Raw genomic sequence first — 13,063 nt, forward strand, 5'->3', positions numbered from 1 at the left:
TTACAATGAAAATAATCTATTATCCATTTCTTAAAAATTAGCTAAAATAACATCATTGTTAATTGTTCGAAGAACATATTTTTCAATAAAAGTTACAAGACAATCATTTAACCATTGATCATTCATTTTATTACATAATTGACTCTTCACAAACTTCATAGCTGAAAAACACGTTTCATGCTTGCAGTTACTACCGACAAGACTAAAGTCAACTTCCGAAACTTATAAACGATATCAAATGTGTTGCACTTATTTTTTCCCCACAAGTTTTACACAAAAATTTGAAAGTCCTTTTAACTCTATAATTTTTGGATCGCATCAAACATTTCTAACATAATTTTGAAATTGATGTCGCTTCACCACTTTCGGCACATCTATAAAATCATTTGTATAAAGTTCAACAATCCTCAATAACTTTTTCAGATCAAAAGCTACAAATGTAGATGAGAGACTCAAACATGAAAGACATTGTAAAAGTTCAGTATTTTCTTCATGAAACCTAGCATTTAGCTCAGACAACTGCAAATCTAAAACACTAAAAGACAATCATGCTTATAATGAATATGATGCAAACTAGAAACACTAGAAATTGTAGCATGTCGTCTAGGTTTCTTCCCTTGCACATACTGTGCATCCATATCAAGCACATCAATATCATGTTATCTCTGGGTTAATTTTCTTTAGAGTGTCCATCATCTCAAAAAATAACCCCTTAAATAAAGAGTTAAAGGACTCGTCACTCCCTCTAAATGGTATGTCATGCCTCAAAATAAATTTAGTAGCTATAAGAGATGTTACACGGGCATGATATTTGACATTCATTTGTTTAGTTTGATTAACAAATGCAACCTTAATACTTTGGTTTGGGTTCATAAGAGTGTAACTCATACACACACAATCAACATGACTATTGGAAGAAGTAGGAAGATTGACCAATCTTTGAGCATTCTTCCGGTCACCAAATCTCTCTCCTACAAAGTAATCCCCCATATTTAGAGACAATTTTAAACAAAAAAACATGACAAATAAAATGTTAGGTCCTTAGATTCACTATAATCAATCCAAACGTACAAATCAAACCATTTTTTGTAAAATTGACGTCTTCGTTTACCTTGAATAGACAAAGCCAAAGGGTACACAAAATTGTGCCGAAGTTGATTATGACCTATTTTTAAATAAGTTTTCCTTACCTCATTTTGGATGTCAGGATGATAGTTTAAAATTGGAGGCCTAATTAGTGAATTTGTTTCCAACAATTCATAATCAACAACTTTAATACTCTCACTTGGATGTTGAGTTTGTGATTCTTCTAGATTATTCGAAAAAGTAGCTTTGACTTTTAATCACCCATAAAAAAATGCAGGCAAGTCAAGTGAGAAAATTGAAGAAAAAATTTAAGAATGATTGGATTAACAAATATGAGAGGAAGAGATAAGTAGATGATGCCACACGAGTTCTCTCAATCTATTAGGATCCTTGAGACATAGAATTATCCTAAGTATATATGATAACTAAGGGGAACATCTTGTTGGGTACTCCTCCGACTTTTTGTCGGTTCAAGGTATTCGACAATGATTTGCTCCCGCCTTGGTAAACAACCATCATCTCGGTGATCTTCCTCTTGATCGTTCCTTTGGAAGGGGTATTTTCTCGAGGTGCTCCACCAGTGATGGCAGAAATATACGGGCATTTTCCCTTACTGGTTTACCCCTTTTCAGCACCAGGACCAAATTCGGGAAAATTTACGGGGGATTTGGTTTTATGGGATCCTTCTCATTCCCATTTTCCACCTTGAACATATTCATAAAGACATCCCCTCTTGAAAAAAAATTCAATAGCGTCTTTGAGTTAGATGCAATTGTCAATGTTGTGGACATGTCCCTGCGGAAATGAGAATACTTTGATCTATTTGTCCAAGCAAACTCTCGCAGTGTTAGGAGGTCATATTCCTGCTTTCCTAAACTCGGTATTCTCGAACTGTTGGTAGATCTGTCCCGGATAAGTGTTTAAAGGGATGTACCTATCATTTAAGTTGTATGTCCCTTTGTCGGTATCATCTCTCTGCCTATAGGAATCTTCCCCCGTTAGGCGCTTGGGATAAGAATCGATGGATGAGGTCGGATTATTGAAGCGAGTGTTTAGTTTATCTTTTAATGTTATATGAGGTTGAGCCAAGTTTAACATCTCTTGAGTAGTCTTCACCTTTTTCTTTCCTATCTTGGTTTGAAAAGGATGGTCGCGAAGGAGGCCATTCTCGAAGATCCAGCATTAAAGATATTCTTCGGTTCCCTCCACTTCTATTACAACTTAAGTGAGTTAATCAATGTAGGATTACATGCTCTCTTTTGCTCCTTGCGTGATGCAGTTGAGGGTGGATATGGTAAATGGTTGTCTTTTTCGTGTGATAAAATATGTGGTAAGTCGATCACAAAAATCCACTCATGACTCAAAGTAACCGTCAAGAAGGTTGTTGAACCATAGTTGTGTCGGTTCGACCAGTGTAACACCCTGAGTTCAATTATTTGATTTAATCGAACTGTTGAAGATTTTATTCAAATTGATCATCCTATTAAATTGTTTATAATGTAGTTGTGGGATAAGTGTCCTTGAAATATAGGTATAGGGAGAGTATGAGTTAGGCATTGTTGTTTAGAATTATTAAGAGTTTTAATGAATTTTTAGAATAATATTTATATTTATTTAATAATTAAAATAATAAGGAGAATTAGATGTGTAGAAGAAGTGGGGGCAAGGTTGGAAATAAGGAAGATATGTAGGATAAAATGGGGAATACAATGGTAAGTTGGAGGGTATTATAAGAAGAGTCTATTTTGGAAGGAAAGAAGTCTTGGAACAAAATAGAGAATTGGGAACCTAGAGAGTCAGAATGTTTGTTTGGGAGTTGGACCAAAACAGAAAAAAAAAAAGGAAGAGTAAAGGCATAAGGTTGAAGAAATCTAGAAAATCAAAGGGGATTTTGATTGGAAATCAGGTAAGGGGGGAGATGTGGTTCTTCAAGGGGTATTAGAACATGTGGGTAGATGAAGGAACCCTTAACCTCCTTAGGATTGAGTATTATATATCTAAATTCTTATGTTGTGTTATCACTTTTGATTGTATGATGAATTAGGGTGAAATCTGTGTAATATATGTATGAATATGCTATTTCGATGTTGTTGATCATGATATGCCATTGATTGATGTTTTTAAGGTTTTTAACATTGATTGTGTTCTTGATGATTTAAAGATGATGGTGTGTGATGATGTGTTGTAACATGGAGTTGAATCTTGAAAACTATGAGTAAGATGATAAATTAGGAAGTTATAACCATGGAAAAATTAGTGTTAATTTATGGGTTTTCGTGGTATGAGTTTTTGGTGCATTTGGGAGTGTTTAGATGGTCAAAAAGATGATTTTTGGAAACTTTTGCAGTATGTGTCGACCTATGAAGGTCATGTGTTGATCTATAAATGTCATGTGTCGACCTATGAAGGTCAAGAATCAACATATGCAAGCGGAACATGACTCTAAATGTACATGCTTTAAAAATGCATCACATGTATCGACCTGTAAGTCATATGTGTCAACACATGGGCAAAAAGTTATTCTATGTGTCCACCTATGGATCATATGTTTCGACACATAGATTACTTTTTTCGCTTAAAAACTTACTTTTTTAGCATGGAACCTTTTATAACATATTTCAAAGGGCTTATAGGCTTCCTAAGGCTAAGTTACACTCATAGTAGTCAATTGTCAACCGTAGAGAGGTTTATGATGATTTGTTTGGTTAATTAGTTAATCATTACAATAAATGCAATGATGTGTTGTTATTCTCAGGTAAAGTGATATGACTGAATGTCATGTAATAATGTGTGATGAGTTATTGTTGTTTGTTGATGTTAATAACATTATAACATGAATTGATGATTGCATGAAGAATTATGTGATACATGAATGATGAGATGTGTGTAGGGGAATCCTTTATAGTGAACCTTGATGTGTTAATGCATGTTAATCGAGATTCATGGATCATAGTGTACGGACTTCGGTCCAGTTTTGGTGAGCTTCGATCCTATGGTGGTGGATCAAGTGTGAGTAGCTAATTCCCATCATGGGGGATTAATGAAGTGTTACCTAGGGTGATGGTAGCGATTTTGGTGTGCTCCAGTTCCAAGAGGGAATAGATCCTATGGTGGGGATCATGGAGTGAAATGAACCTGAGTGTTCATATTTAGTACCACATGCATGTCGAGTCGGTGTTGAGTGTATTGCATAAGAGTTACATTGTGTGTTGTTGTTTATAATGTGTTATTGGATGAGAATACTTGGTGTGTTAGTGTTGGTTGAGCATTGTGTATGTTGATGTTATGCAATAATTTACCTCCACTTGTTTTTCCTGTTGATTATTGAAGTGTATTCCCATCCCTTTTGTTTAAATGTTGCCTTTACATGGGCATCGTGCAGATACTCAAGAGTAGTTTTGCTGAAGTAAGTGGAAGGTATCTCTCGGAGTGGCTTCTCGTGGTTGTTGTTTCTTTTAGTAGGGTCTTACTCTAGTCAATGTAATATCGGGCTAGGAACATTTTCTTTTAATTTCTTTTGTCATTGTGTTTTCGATGAGGTTTAAATGGTGTTGATGTGAATATCGTGGTATTTGTTATTGCATTATGAAGTTTGAAGTTATGAGATTTTATACCTTGAATTGCAATTATAAATTGTTTGATTGATTCCGCTGCAATGATACCCTAAATGAAGGTGAGCAGGCGATTACTGAGCATGTTACTAAGCATGATTGATTTTTAATGTGTGTGACACCCTTGTAGTCGTATTTTCAATTAAATTATGCGTTAAAATTAAGTGTGGGGTTTAGGGTTTTACAATAGTGGTATCAGAGCAGTTAGGTCCGTCCTACCATATTTTATGATGTAGTTGAGTCCTTTGTATGCGACATGCGTGTGTATAATGTTGACGCATTGTTTCTTTTAATGCTTATTTGATGATGTGCATAATGGTTGGAAGAAACGATCGCGCTATTGCTGATGCTTTAGAGTCAGAGGCTCAGGCACTACATAGACAATAGAATCAGGCATGTGATGAGTTTCGCGGTTTGGGAAAATTTCAGAGGAATAATCTATCGGCGTTCAAGGGCAGGTATGATCTGAAGGGTGCTCAGGTGTGGCTCAAAGAGATCGAGAATATATTTTGAGTAATGGCTTGTACTGAAGAATATAAGGTTTTGTTTGGTACTCACATGTTGTATGAGGAAGCGGAAGATTTGTGGGATAACACTCGCTAGAGACTAGAAGCAGTCGGTGCTGAGATCACTTGGATTGTGTTCAAGGTGCAATTCTTGGAGAAGTACTTTCCTAAAGATGTGCATAACAAGAATGAGACTGAATTTCTCAAGCTTAATCAAGGGAACATAGTCGGATATGACTCTCTCATCTGACTCTCCAGCTCCTAAGTTATGCTTCCACCAACTGGTCCTCCCCACACTACCTTCACCAAGGCAATCTCCTTACCACACAACTACTTCACTTCTCTACCCGTTATTTGCATGGGTGATGCCTCAACAATCAGGTTCTCTCTCACTTGTATATCGTCCACTTGGATCACATGAGACGGATCTGGAATGTATCTCCTCAACTAAGACATAAGAAATACATCATGAAGATTTGTAAGCGGTGATTGCAAGGCAATCTGATAGGCCACCTCTCCTATCTTCTGCAAGATTTGGTATGGACCAACAAAATATGGAGTGAGCTTTCGAGACTTTAATGCTCGACCAACACCGGTTACTAGGGTAATCCTAAAAAACACATGGTTCCCCTCTTGGAACTCAAGTGTCTTTCTCCTCTTATCATGGTAACTCTTCTGGCAACTCTGCGAAGCTTTCATCTTCTCTTGAATCATCTTGATCTTCTCAGAAGTCTCTTGCACAATCTCATGTCTAGTTACTACATTCTCACCAGATTCTTACCAACACAAAGGTGTTCTACACCTTCTACTATACAACGCCTCAAACGGAGCCATCCCAATACTCTAATGGGAACTATTATTGTAAGTGAACTCAATCAATGACAAGTAGTTATCTTAAGAACTTCCTTGATCTAGCACAAAAATCCCTCAACAGATCCTCCAAGGATTGGATAGTCCTCTTTGTTTGCCCACCAGTCCGTGGGTGATAAGCGTGACTCAACTTTAGCTTAGTACTTAAGGCTTCTTGCAAAATCTTCCAAAACCTTGACGTGAACCTCAAATCTCTATCTGATACAATGCTTAACAGAATACATGCAAACTAACAATCTTCTCAATATACAACTTAGCTAACTTCTACAAGGTATAGTTGATCCTGATCGGTATAAAATGAGCCAATTTAGTCAGCCTATCACAATCACCCAAATAAAATCACATCCTTTCCTCATCTTTGGTAAACTTGTTACGAAATCCATGAAAATGCCATCCAAATTCCACTATGGAGTACTCAAAGGTTGCATTAGACCTGATAGTTTCTGATGTTCAATCTTCAACTTCTGACAAGTCAAACAAGCATAGCCAAATTCAATTATTTCCTTTTTCATTCATGGCCACCAAAATAATTTCTTTAAGTCCTCATACATCTTAGTGGCACCGGGATGAATACTCAACCCACTTTTGTGACCCTCCTTAGGAATACTCTTCATAAGCTTGGGTACATATGGTACACAAACCCTATCTCTGAACCTCATCACGCCATTCTCATCAATTTTGAAGTCGCCACCCTTATTCTGATTGATTAACACAAGTCGGTCAACTAATCCCACATCAATCTTCTAACCCTTCTAATCTCTTCAATAATGCCACTCATTAGCTTCAACATACACAGCTTCAAATTATCAAGAGTCTCATCACATACTAAACACATGTCTCTGAATTGCTCGATTAATTCTAACTCTCGAACCATCAACATCGACATATGCAAAGATTTTCGGCTCAATGCGTCAGCTACAACGTTAGCCTCACCCGGATGGTAACTTAAGTCAAAATTATAATCTTTCAGAAACTTGATCCACCTCATCTTCCTTATATTCAATTCCTTCTAATCAAACGAATATTTCAAACTCTTGTGATCGGTGAACACATTTCAAATCTGGAGCCAAACAGGTAGTGCCTCCAAATATTCAACATGAATACCACTGCTGCCAACTCAAGATCATGCGTAGGATAATTCCTTTCATAAACTCTCAACTTCCTCTAAGTATAAGCCATAACCTGACCATTTTGCATCAATACACCTCCTAGATCCATCTTCGAAGCATCACAATATACAATAAAGGACTCACTTGGATTCAGCAAAATCAAAATTGGAGTAGACGTTAACTTTTTCTTGAGTTCTTGGAAACTCTCTTCACAATGCACGTCCCAAACATAGTCTTGACCCTTTTAAGTTAACTAAGTCATCAAGAATACTAACTTTGAAAAACCTTCAATGAATTCCTTTAGTAACCATCCAATCCAAGAAAACTTCTAATCTCAGTGAGAGACTTCAGAGTCTCCCATTTTAATACAGCATCTATCTTCGATGAATCTACGACTATACCACTACTAAAGATCACGTGGCCAAGGAAACTCACTTCTCTTAACCAGAACCCGCACTTGGAAAAATTTGCATATAACCGGTTCTCTTTCAATGTCTGTAATATAATTCTCATATGTTCCACATTCTCTTCATCGGACTTCGAATATATCAATATGTCATCGATAAACATAACCACGACTTGATCTAAATACAAATGAAATAGTTTATTCATGCATTCCATGAACACTCGAGGCGCATTAGACACACCAAACAACATAGCCAAATACTCGTAATGACCATATCTTGTACTGAAAGCAGTCTTCGGAATGTATTCAGGCTTCACATGAATCTGATGATAACCCCAAACACATATTTATATTTTTAAATACACAAGCACCTACCAACTAATCCATCAAATCATCAATCCTCGGAAGTGGATATTTGTTCTTGATAGTCACCTTATCCAACTGTTAGTAGTCCACACATAACCTCATACTACCATCCTTCTTATTCACTAACAACACCGGTGCACCCCACGGTAAAACACTCAGACGAGTAAACTTCTTCTTAAGCAGATCTTCTAGTTGCTTATTCAATTCACCTGGCTCTGAAGCATACATCTTATAAGGAGCCATCGACATCGGACTAGTATCGGGTACTAAGTCTATAGAAAACTCCACCTCGCGCTCTGGCGGCAAATCACTAATATCATCTGAAAACACTTCTGTAAAATCACTCATCACATGTAGCTCGTCTAACACAGCTTTAGTCTCCGCCTTCATAGAAGCTAATATCATAAACATTGCAGCATTGTCCTTCACAAACTCATTCACTTACTTAGCTGATACGAACAACTCATCACTAGTATCAAACTCTGGAAATGACACCATCTTGGCAAAACAATTGATATGAACATGATTGAACTCCGACCAGTTTCTTCTAAGGATAACATCGAGATTCCTCAAAGTAGACACACTAAATCCATACCAAAACTCTTACCATAGATAGTAAGCGGAAAATTCAAATAAACCCACGAAGTGATTATCAGACCTAGAGTTAGGGTATCAACAATCATGTTCTAATCCATAGAAGACAATCTCAAACCCAACTTCTCAGTACAATCAAGTGAAACAAACAAATATGTTGCACCCGTGTCAATAATAGAAATCAAAGGAATATTATTTATAAAACAAATACCTCAAAACAAACGGTCAACACTAGTAGTCTATGCCCCAGACAAAGCAAATACTTTCCCTCCTGATTGTGCTTTCTTCGGCTTCTGAAAATTGGTACTCATATGACCCTTTTCACCGCAGTTATAACAAATTGGCTGATCACTCCTACAATCTACAACATGGTGACCTGTCTTAATACACTTAAAGCACCTCAGAACATTATTCTTGCACTCATTAGCACGGTGGCCCGACTCACCACACTTGAAACACTTAACAGAAGTCGGAGTCACTCCCTCACTTGGCTTTTTCTCATATGTAGTCATCTGCTTTCCTTTGTCAACTGGAGCACTGTATGGTTTTCCCATAAACTAATTATTTCCCTTCCTCTCATTGACACTCTTGTAGTGAGCGGAATGAGCCCTGTAGTCATCATCACAAATCCTACACTTGTTCACTAGAGTAGGAAACTTGCAAATATCCTGTTAGCCAATACCCTGCTTAATCTCAGGTCGCAGTTTGTTCTCAAAATTAATGCATTTGGATCCCTCCACAGTTGCACCATTATAATGAGGGTAGAACTTTACTAGTTCCTCAAACTTGGCGGCATGCTCTGCAACCGTCATGTTTATTTGCTTAAGCTCAAAAAATTCAATCTCATTCTTGCTACACACATCTTAAGGAAACTACTTCTCAAGGAATTGCACCCTAAAAACAACCTAAGTGATCTCAGCACCAACAACTTCTAGTCTATGGCAAGTGTTATCCACCAGTCCTCAGCTTCCTCAGACAACATGTGAGTACCAAATAATACTTTATGTTCCTCAGTACAGGTCATTACTCGGAAGATCTTCTCGATCTCTGAGCACTCTCCGGATCATACCTGCGCTTGAATGTTGGGAGATTATTCCTCTGAAATTTTCCCAAACCACGGAACTCATCACCTGCCTAATTCTACTGTCAGTGTAGCGCATGAGCCAATGATTCTAAATCATCAACAATAGCGCAATCGTTTCTTCCATCCATTATGCACATCATCAAATAAACATTCGAAGAAATCATGCATCGAAATTCTACACACACATGTCACATACTAGGGACTCGACATCATTACAAAACCTGGCGGGGTGGACCGACCTGCTCTGATACCACTATGTAACATCCTAAACCCCGCATACAATTTTAATGCATAATTTAATAAAAATTACAACCACATAGGGTGTCACTCACATCAAACATATCCTGATCCGTAACACGGGTTATAAAATGCCACATAAAACTTGTCTCGCATGCTCACCTTCACTTAGGGTATCATTACACCGGAATCATTATCAAATAAATTAAACACAATAATTGTAACTCATGAAGTTTAGTCTCATAAACTTAAACTTTCATAATACAACAAAAAGAGTGGTATTATTCAACTTGTCACAACTTTGAAATCTCATCAAAACATAAATAGCAACTTCAACAAAACAAAATAAGTGAAAGCAAATGTTCCCAGCCTGATATTACATGATCAAAGCAAGACCCTACTAAAGAAAATGACACATTGTTGGACGCCACACCAAGAGTTATCTTTCACTTACTTTAGCAATGTTACTCCTGAGTATCTGCATGATGCCTATGTAAAGGCAACATGCAAACATAAGGGGTGAGAAATAACAAACCAACATAAACAGTGTAAAGAATGATAAGGTATAAAATACACATCAATTACACATTCATAACACAATTATCAACAACATATTCTCACACCCAATTCATGACAACATTCATATAATTACATCCAATCATAAACATCATGAAAAATCAACAACATACGCAATCATATATGCAAATGTACTCCACAATTGACTCACTATGCATGTGTTACCATTCATGAACACTCGAGTTCATCTCGCTCCTGATCCCTACAATAGGACAATAGCATACCAAATTATTACCACCATCATAAGAAACGCTTCACCGATTCCCACCTAAAATCGGCTACTCGCTCCCGGTACCCTCCATAGGACCAGAGCACACTAAAAATGGACCGAAGCTCGTACACTATGATGCATGACTCTCAACAGCATGCATTATCACAACAAGGTTCACTTAAAGGATCCCCATACACATCTCACCCTTTATGCATCACATCATTCATCATGCACAACAATCAATTCATGTTACAATATCAATAACATCAACAAATAGTATCAACTCATCAAACATGATTCCATAGGCATTCATTCATGTTACTTCACCAAAACAACAACACATCATCGTATAAACGAAATGATTCGCTAACCAATATATGAGTTATCACAAACATATCTACAATAGATAATTGACTACAACTCAAACATTTCACCAAGCACTACCATGAGGTATCTCTATATGTTAGCTTTCTAACGCTTTAAACTGTGTGTTATTTGGACCTACGGATCAAAAAATACAACCAAAATCATCGGACAACACAACAAAAGTAAAACAGATTTTTTCCATAAAATTGGCCTATGACAATCGATTGTTTCCAAGATGATTTCACTATTGACTTCTTAAAATAGGCAAGCAATCGATTTTCAAAAAGGTGCAATCAATTGTAGTGTTAATTTTTTTCAAAAATTTAACTAGTGCAATCGATTATCATCTGGTGACAATCGATAATCACTAAAGCTTTTTCCAAAAATACCAATTTTTACACATGTTCATCTTCTCCTTCCTCCCTAAATCACCACACATGAATCCAACCACTTTTTCCCAAAAATTAATCAACGCTAACACGAATTAAACACTAAAATCATGTTATCACAACCATCGCATGTTACAACACTTTTTTTCATCATGATTCATCGTTTTCCATCAACAATTTCAATAACAATTTCATCATCAATCATGAACACAACTCAAGCATTCAAACATTCATTAATCACAAAAGTTTATACATGTATGTTCATATTATTTCAAACATAGATTCAGCCATATAAACACATATACACACAAGATCAACCAACAAATTCCAGAAATTCATCATATAATAATTCATCAAAGGAAAACCTAAAACCCTAATGATATTAAGGACTTATCATCACTATCCCATCATTCAATACACTTAATTTGTAGCATTTTCTCCCCCTTACCTAATTTCCAGCAAAAGCGTTTTGATCCTTAGAGTTCTTCCTCAACCTCAAGCCTTTGATCTCCCTCTTTACCTCTTTTGCTCCAAATCTCCAAAAATACGTACTGACACTCTCAGGTTCTCCAAAATCCTATTTTATTCCAAAACATATTTTCTTCCAATTAGGTTTTTCACTTTTTACTCCCAACTTGTCCTTGTATTCCCTTCATATCCTCCATATCTTCCTTAATTCCAACCTTGCCCTCAATTTTTCTACACGTTTTATTTTCTTATTATTTTATTAATAAATCTAATATTCCTTATTTTTCTATCACCCATGCTATTTTAATCATTCACCTCATAATTCTATTTATTTAATTGGTCTAAATAAGAATACTATTTATTCTAATAGTTAATTAAAATTCTAATTAATTTCTAAACAAATATATCAAGCTCTTACTCTCTCTATACCTCTACTTCAAGGACATTTACCCTCACAATCCCACAAAAAATAATTTAAAACGCCAATTAATCAAATAAAATTCTAAATAACTCAATTAAATTAATTAATTGAGTTCATTTCACTTGTATAAACTAGTATATTAATACATTCATTTCACTTGCATGTCATGCATAAGCCTCATCCAAGATTCAGCGACCTCTCAAGGAAGTCCAGTTTAAGCCTCAACAGAACCAAGAGTTATTCTCAGAGGAGACTTATTTCTTCTTCAATCAATTTGCAAAAGTCGTTCAGATGTCATGGCAGCAACAGTGTTGATCTTCAAGATGAGGATCTTCTCTAACAAAGTGATTAATATATCCCCAAGTGAGCTCTAGTGTCAACGGAATTTCTGTGTGGTTTCCTAGTGAGGATCTTCCTTCAATAATAAACGGTTGAATATGATGATTGCTAGTGATCTACCTTAAATATAAGTGGTTGGACATGATTCTACCCCCCATCAATTGCACTTGGATTACGATTCTCGTGAAGTAATCTACCTTCGATGAGGAGCGGTTGAATATGATGCTTTGTTATGAATCCATCCCATGCAGAGTTGTATAGCATGTTTACATGTTTGTTGTGATTTACCTTCAGTGAGAAGCGGTTGAACATGATTTTTCAATGTTAGAAGAATTTACCTTCAGTGAGATGCTACTGAATATGATCCTTTTAATCCCCAGAGGAGTCTACCTTCAGTCAGGAGCGGCTAAATATGATTCCCAAG

The 13,063-nt window shown here is 36.4% G+C and overlaps 1 pseudogene; it reads right to left on the reverse strand.

Annotated features, from left to right (window-relative positions):
- On the reverse strand, positions 1-9,102 carry LOC127136334 (uncharacterized; annotated as a pseudogene).
- Between the last annotated feature and the right edge of the window lie 3,961 nt (positions 9,103-13,063).

Source organism: Lathyrus oleraceus, chromosome 4 (genome assembly GCF_024323335.1).
Source record: "Lathyrus oleraceus cultivar Zhongwan6 chromosome 4, CAAS_Psat_ZW6_1.0, whole genome shotgun sequence".
In the NCBI taxonomy this organism is placed as follows: Eukaryota; Viridiplantae; Streptophyta; class Magnoliopsida; order Fabales; family Fabaceae; genus Lathyrus; species Lathyrus oleraceus.